Raw genomic sequence first — 7,305 nt, forward strand, 5'->3', positions numbered from 1 at the left:
TAATGGTTTTTATATACTTATACACACACACACACACACACACACACACACAAGCACACATGCATGCATGCTTCTTTCAGTTTCCATCTTCCAAACCCACTCACATGTCATTAGTTGGCCCGGGGCTGTTGTTGAAGACATTTGCCCAAAGTGCACACTATGAACTGAACAGAAAAATTCATCCGATATGGCCAAGTGTCTTCTACTATAGCCTCGGGCCGACCAAAGCCTTGTGAGTGGATTTGGTAGACAAAAACTGAAAGAAGCCCGTCGTATATATATATATATGTGTGTGTGCGTTTGTGTGTCTGTGTTTGTCCCCCCACCATCGCTTGACAACCAATGCTGGTGTGTTTACGTCCCCGTAACTTAGCGGTTCGGCAAAAAGAGACCGATAGAATAAGTACTAGGCTTACAAAGAATATGTCCTGGGGTCGATTTTCTCGACTAAAGGCGGTGCTCCAGCATGGCTGCAGTTAAATGACTGAAACAAGTAGAGAATGGCATGTAAAGTTCTAACATTCTGTCCTTTCTATTTACTTTTTTTTTTGTGAACTGCAACCATGCTGTGACACTAGTTGTACCTACTCCAGTACTTTGTCTGATACTTGCTATATCTCCACATAGAGAAAACAAGTACTTTGTCTTGGTACTTGCTTTATCTCCAGATAGAGAAAGCATAGAGTGTTGCTTATAAAATAGTGTTCTCTCTTTGGTTTTGGCTGTGCCTGTGAATGAAAATCTAACAAGGAACAAACATGCACTTTATTTCATGTCCCAAAGTTCACAGCACAATCTCATTGACAGCTTTTTTTTCTCCTCATACACTTGCAAAGGAGGTGCAATATTTTACTAAGTTTGGCAGAATGCCAACAGAGGTAAATTGAAAAATTGGTGAAATAAATGGGATATTTAACCACAATAGAAGTTAAGCTTCAGTGTGTCTCTGATTTTTAATTGGTAAGACAGACACTTGCTTTGCTGTGTGTGTGTATATAGAGGTTTCAAATCTAAGGTAGTGATTGCATATACAATCATTGAAATCTTTCTGGCTGTCTATTTGTATATAAATACAGATAGACATATGTATATGTGGGTATGCATGTATATATATATGTGTGTGTATATGTGAAAATAGCGGGGTGGTGGTGGTGCAAAAGTAGGTATACAGTATCGCATCCACCAATGTTATAATACTTAATTGATTAAAATTATTACCACATTAAATTAGCTTCATTTTTGGTATTTCAGCGTCATTAATCATATTACATTTATCATAACTATAATAATACTTTTATTGTAACTTTTGATTTTTTTGATAAAAATGAGTGTTGTAAATGTTTTTTTTTCATAACTGTATATCTACTTTTGCACCACCCTGTGTGTATATATGTGTGTGTGTGTATATAGAAATATATATATACATATAGTCAATTCAAAAACACAGAGGAAAAGAAAAACCAAACAAATGTGTGGACGTAGCACAAGCCATGTAGTAATAAGCCACTTAGAGAAGGTAAAGAGTAGTAGTTTTAAGCTTTGAGCGTAGCTCTTCTTTGGAAATAGGAAAAACAGGGAAGTCCAAGACGGAGGGGAAAATGTCAAGAATCATGTGCGGTTTACATGATGGCTGCAAACTCATGTTTGTGTATTACCATCTCCTGATCGAAAGTGCCACACAGGTGAAGGCTTACGACCAGCCGTTTTTGTGATAGGTTTTTTTTTTTTTTAAGCGATACCTGTGCATGATGATTTTTTTATAGTGGGGAGAGGATTTTCACAAATTCAATCCCATTCTCTAAACATGGACGACATAAACTTGAAAAGAACTAGTCTACATCATTGAATATTGTCAGTGTCACAAGATTTCTCTTAGAGTTTCCCCTCTCCTAGAGAGATGTGACAACACTGGAGGGGCTTGCCACTCCAAGTGGGCCAACTGCACACTTGTGAATATGTGTGTGTGTGTGTGTGTGTGTGTGTATTATGTGTGTGTGTGTATATAAGTATACAGCGGCGAGCTGGCAGAAATGTTAGCATGCTGGGCGAAATGCTTAGCGGTATTTCGTCTGCCGTTACGTTCTGAGTTCAAATTCTGCCGAGGTTGAATTTGCCTTTCATCCTTTCCGGGTCGATAAATAAAGTACCAGTTATGCACTGGGGTCTATGTAATCGACTTAATCCCTTTGTCTGTCCTTGTTTGTCCCCTCTATGTTTAGCCCCTTGTGGGCAATAAAGAAATATATATGTATATATGTGTGTGTATATATGTGTGTGTGTATATGTATGTATATATGTGTGTATATGTATGTATATATGTGTGTATATGTATGTATATATGTGTGTATATATATGTATATATGTGTGTATGTATGTATATATGTGTGTGTATGTATGTGTGCATGTGTATGCATGTGCATGTGTGTATGTATATGTGTGTATATGTGTATATATGTGTGTGTATGTGTATATGCATATGTGTATATATGTATATATGTATGTGTGTGTGTGTGTGTGTGTGTGTATATGTATATATCCTCATTTGACAATCCTTTTTCTATGGTTGCATGTGCTGGATAGGTTTTATTTAGATAGATTTTCTATGTAGGTTCCCTTCCTCGTACCAACCCTGACTTGTTTCCAAGCAAGATAATGTTTCCTCGTTACCAGGCATTATACTGCAAATGAATGACACTCATTTACAACTATCATCTGATGTCAAGCAAGGCAAAGTGACACAGACACATATACTTCTGTGCATATGTATGTACGTATATATGTATATACATGTGTATGTATTTGTGTGTGTGTGTATATATATACACACACACACACACACACACACACACACACACACACACACACACACACAAATGTATGTATGGTTAGGATATTTAGCTCACAAATTGTAATGACACGAGTTCGATTCCTGGCAGTGTGTCGTGTGCTTGAGCAAGACACTTCATTAGTGCTCCAGTTCACTCAGCTGGCAAAAAGTGAGTTGTATCTGTAATTCATCCTGTGTCACACTGAATTTCCCTGAGAACTACATTAAAGGGATGCATGTCTGTGGAGTGCTCAGCCGTTTGCATGTTAACTTCACAAGCTGGCTGTTCTGTTGATTGGATCAACTGAACACTCATCATATAATTGCCAGTTAGCAGCATAGAGGAGCTCCCAGGGGCAACCCGTCTCGAATTCCTCTGTTGTTGCCTGGAGGACTATGATTAAAAGGGGACTGAGGGCTGATCTTTGGTGGACCCCTACTTCTTCCCGGAATTCTTCACTATATTCATTGCCAATCCTAACCTTATTAATGTTACTAACTTTACTAATCCTCATTGAAAATTAGAAGAGGAGAAAAATAAGAAACTATTACATGTATTTTCAAAGTTATATGGTGTAAACATCTAAATTACTAGTATAGAACTGAAATGATATATCTAATAAAGCACATATCGTAGGATCACTAGCTATGTTGCATATCTCTCCATAACTGCACTAACAGAAACACGATGGTATCTTAGCAAGATTATCGAAGTCTCCATTTACAGCAAAAACCATAACATCGAATGAGTGTATTTTTCAGATAAATGCTGAGAAAGACAGTAAGAACAGACATGAAGCAATCATTTGCTAGATAAAGCATTATGTATGCATATATATAATTATGTAATGTATATGGACATATATAGTGTGTATGCATATATATGTATATATATTTCGAGTGAGATCGTTGCCAGTGCCCCTGGACTGGCTTGTGCGGGTGGCACATAAAAGACACCATTTCGAGCGTGGCCGTTTTCGTGCGGGTGACACGTAAAAGCACCCACTACACTCTCAGAGTGGTTGGCGTTAGGAAGGACATCCAGCTGTAGAAACTCTGCCAAATTAGATTGGAGCCTGGTGTTGCCATCCGGTTTCACCAGTCCTCAGTCAAATCGTCCAACCCATGTTAGCATGGAAAGCGGACGTTAAACGATGATGATGATGATGATGTAGTGGGGGTGAATGCTCAGAGAGTGTAGCTGCTAGAATAAGAATAGCCTGGGCAAAGTTCAGAGAGCTCCTACCTCTGCTGGTAGCAAAGAGCCTCTTGCTCAGAGTGAAAAGTAGACTATGATGCATGTGTGCAAACAGCCATGTTACACGGCAGTGAATCATGGGCTGTGACTGCTGAGGACATGTGTAGGCTTGAAAGAAATGAAGCTAGTATTCTCTGCTGGATGTGTAAGCACCCTGAGAGAAAAGTTGGACATAAGAAGCATTAGATGTGGTGTGCAAGAGAGATGACTGCGCTGGTATGGTCATGTGTTGCGTATGGATGAGGACAGCTGTGTAAAGAAGTATCATAGCCTAACAGTGGAGGGAACCTATAGAAGAGGTGTACCCAGGAAGACCTGGGATGAAGTGGTGAAGCACGACTTTCAAATGTTGGGCCTCACAGAGGCAATGACAAGCAACTGAGACCTTTGGAGATATGCTTGAGAAAACCTGGCAAGCCAAGTGAGAAAGTAGCTATGGCCTATGCCAGTGTCGCACTACTGGCCCGTTTAAAAGTACTCTTAAATTGTTGGGCTGTATGCTGTGCTTCAGAAGACCTGTTGAGTCTAGTGAAATCGTTATCATGGCTGATGCCAGTGGCACCTGACTGGCATCCATGCAGGTGGCACATCAGATGCACCATTTGAGCATGGCCGATGCTGATGCCGGTAGCACGTGAAAAGTTCCATTCTAGTGTGATCGATGCCAGTGTTGCCTGAATGACCCCCATGCTGGTACCACATATGAAGCACCAACTACACTCTCAGAGTGGTTGGCATCCAGCTGTAGAAACACTACCAGAACAGATTGGGGCCTGTTACAGCCTCCTGCCTAGCCAGTCCTCAGTCAAACCACCCAATCTATGCCAGCATGGAAAGCGGACTTTAAACGATGATGATTCATATATTTGTATATACATATGTGAATATATATATATATATATATATATATATATATATATATATATATATATATATATATATATATATAGATATATATAGATATAGATATAGATATAGATATATACATACTTGAAGAAAATGGCTAACTGACTGCAGACTCCCAGAGGAGTAATGAAATATTGAATATGCAATACAAGAGTGTTTTGACCACCTCACTGGGACACTTGCAAGTAGCTATGCCTGATGAGTTCTTTGGCTCCACAGATCTATACAACAAAATGGCAATTATTGACAGCATCAACATAGAGGAAACTGATATGATATCGGCCATTGATGAGATGAGCTCAAACTCAGCAACAGGCCCTGATGGATTCCCAACAATCCTCCGAAAGAAATGCAAAAGGGCTCTAGCTAGACCATTTGAGATTCCCTTCCAGAGCTTCCTCACAACAGGAAGACTTCCCCAAAAGTTAGAGGAAGGCATTATATGCCTTACCCATAAGGGAGGTAGCAGAGTAGATGCTAAGAATTATAGACCTGTCTCTCTAACTTCCAATGTCAGCAAAATCATGGAGCGCATTGTCAGGAAGAAACTAATTGCGTTCCTTGAAGATACTGGCTTGCTTCCTGACACCCAGCATGGCTTTCGCTCAGGCAGATGCTCTCTTACACAGCTTTTACAACACTATGATTGGGTGTTGAAACAATTAATGAATCGCTCAAATGTAGACTTGATATATTTTGACTTTGCAGAGGCCTTTAATAAGGTTGATCATGGAATGATATGTCACAAACTACAGACTCGGCATAACTGGGAAAATTGGAGAGTGGTTGCATGACTTCTTAAAAGACAGAAGCCAGGCTGTAGCACCCAACAGAGCCCTTTCCACAGAGACATTAATAGAAGGTGGAGTGCCTCAGAGAACTGTATTGGGGCCACTACTGTTCATGGTGGCTCTTTCAGACATGCCATCAGTTACACATAGCCACATTTACTAGCTATGTTGATAACATGAAAGTAGGACAAGCAATCAAGGAACCTCTTGATGCTAATCTTCTACAGAATGACCTAGATGCCATATATAAATGGGCTGAGGACAACAACATGCAATTTAATGCAGGCAAATTCCAAGCCCTCTGCTAATTGGTACTCAGAAATCACAACAATGATACTTTGGACCAAAAGGATTGGCAATCCTAGAGTCGCATACTGTGCATGATTTTGGGACTGATATGAACAACAATGCCTCGTTTCACATGCATGTCACCAAGATAGTGGCAGTGTGCAGGTGAGTGGCCGGATGGATTCTGAGAACCTTCAGAACAAGGGACCAGGAAACTATGCTGGTCCTATGGAGAACATTTGTCCTCAGTCATCTGGACTACTGCTCTCAACTGTGGTCACCTTACACTCTGGGATGAATAGCAGAACTTGAGGTAGTTTAGCAATACTACAATGGAACAGCTGAGCTACTTGGAGAAACTGAAAGAGCTACGTCTCTACTCCCTGGAGCGAAGACGGAAGAGGTATGCAGTGATATATGTGTGTGGAAGATACTGGATGGGGTGGCACCAAACTTTGGAATTGAGAATTATACCAGACCTTGAAATGGATGTCACTGCATTGTTCCGAGAGTCCCAGCTGTGTCATCCAAGGAGAGGACCATGTACTGCAATAGCTTGGGATTCAAGGGCCCACTGCTACTAATCATCATTGTTGTTATTGCTTAACATCTGTTTTCCATGCTGGCATGGGTTGGACGGTTTGACAGAGGTCTGGAGAGCCAGCGGCTGCACCAGGCTCCAATCTGATCTGGCAATGTTTCCACACCTGGATGCTCTTCCTAATGCCAACCACTCTGAGAGTGTAGTGGGTGTTTTTTACATGCCTCCGGCACAAGAGCCGGTTTGGGGCTACTGGCATCGGTCACGATCGGTTGGTGTTTGTTAAGTGCCACCATTGATGATCCTTTGGAGGACATACGTTCTCAGCCACTTGGACTACTGCTCCCAACTATGGTCACCACACAAAATAAAATTCACAGCGGAACTTATAATGTGTGTATATATATATATATATATATATCATGCATGTATATATATATATATATATATATATATATATGTATAATGTATATGTATGTATATATATGTATAATGTATATGTATGTATATATATGTATTTGTATGTATATATATATATGTATATATATATGTATGAGTGTGTATATGTATGTATGAGTGTGTATATGTATGTATGAGTATGTATACGTATATGTATGTATATATATATATATATGTATATGTATGTATATATATGTATTTGTATGTATATATATGTATTTGTATGTATATGTAT

The sequence above is a fragment of the Octopus bimaculoides genome, chromosome 14 (assembly GCF_001194135.2).
Source record: "Octopus bimaculoides isolate UCB-OBI-ISO-001 chromosome 14, ASM119413v2, whole genome shotgun sequence".
Classification (NCBI taxonomy): domain Eukaryota; kingdom Metazoa; phylum Mollusca; class Cephalopoda; order Octopoda; family Octopodidae; genus Octopus; species Octopus bimaculoides.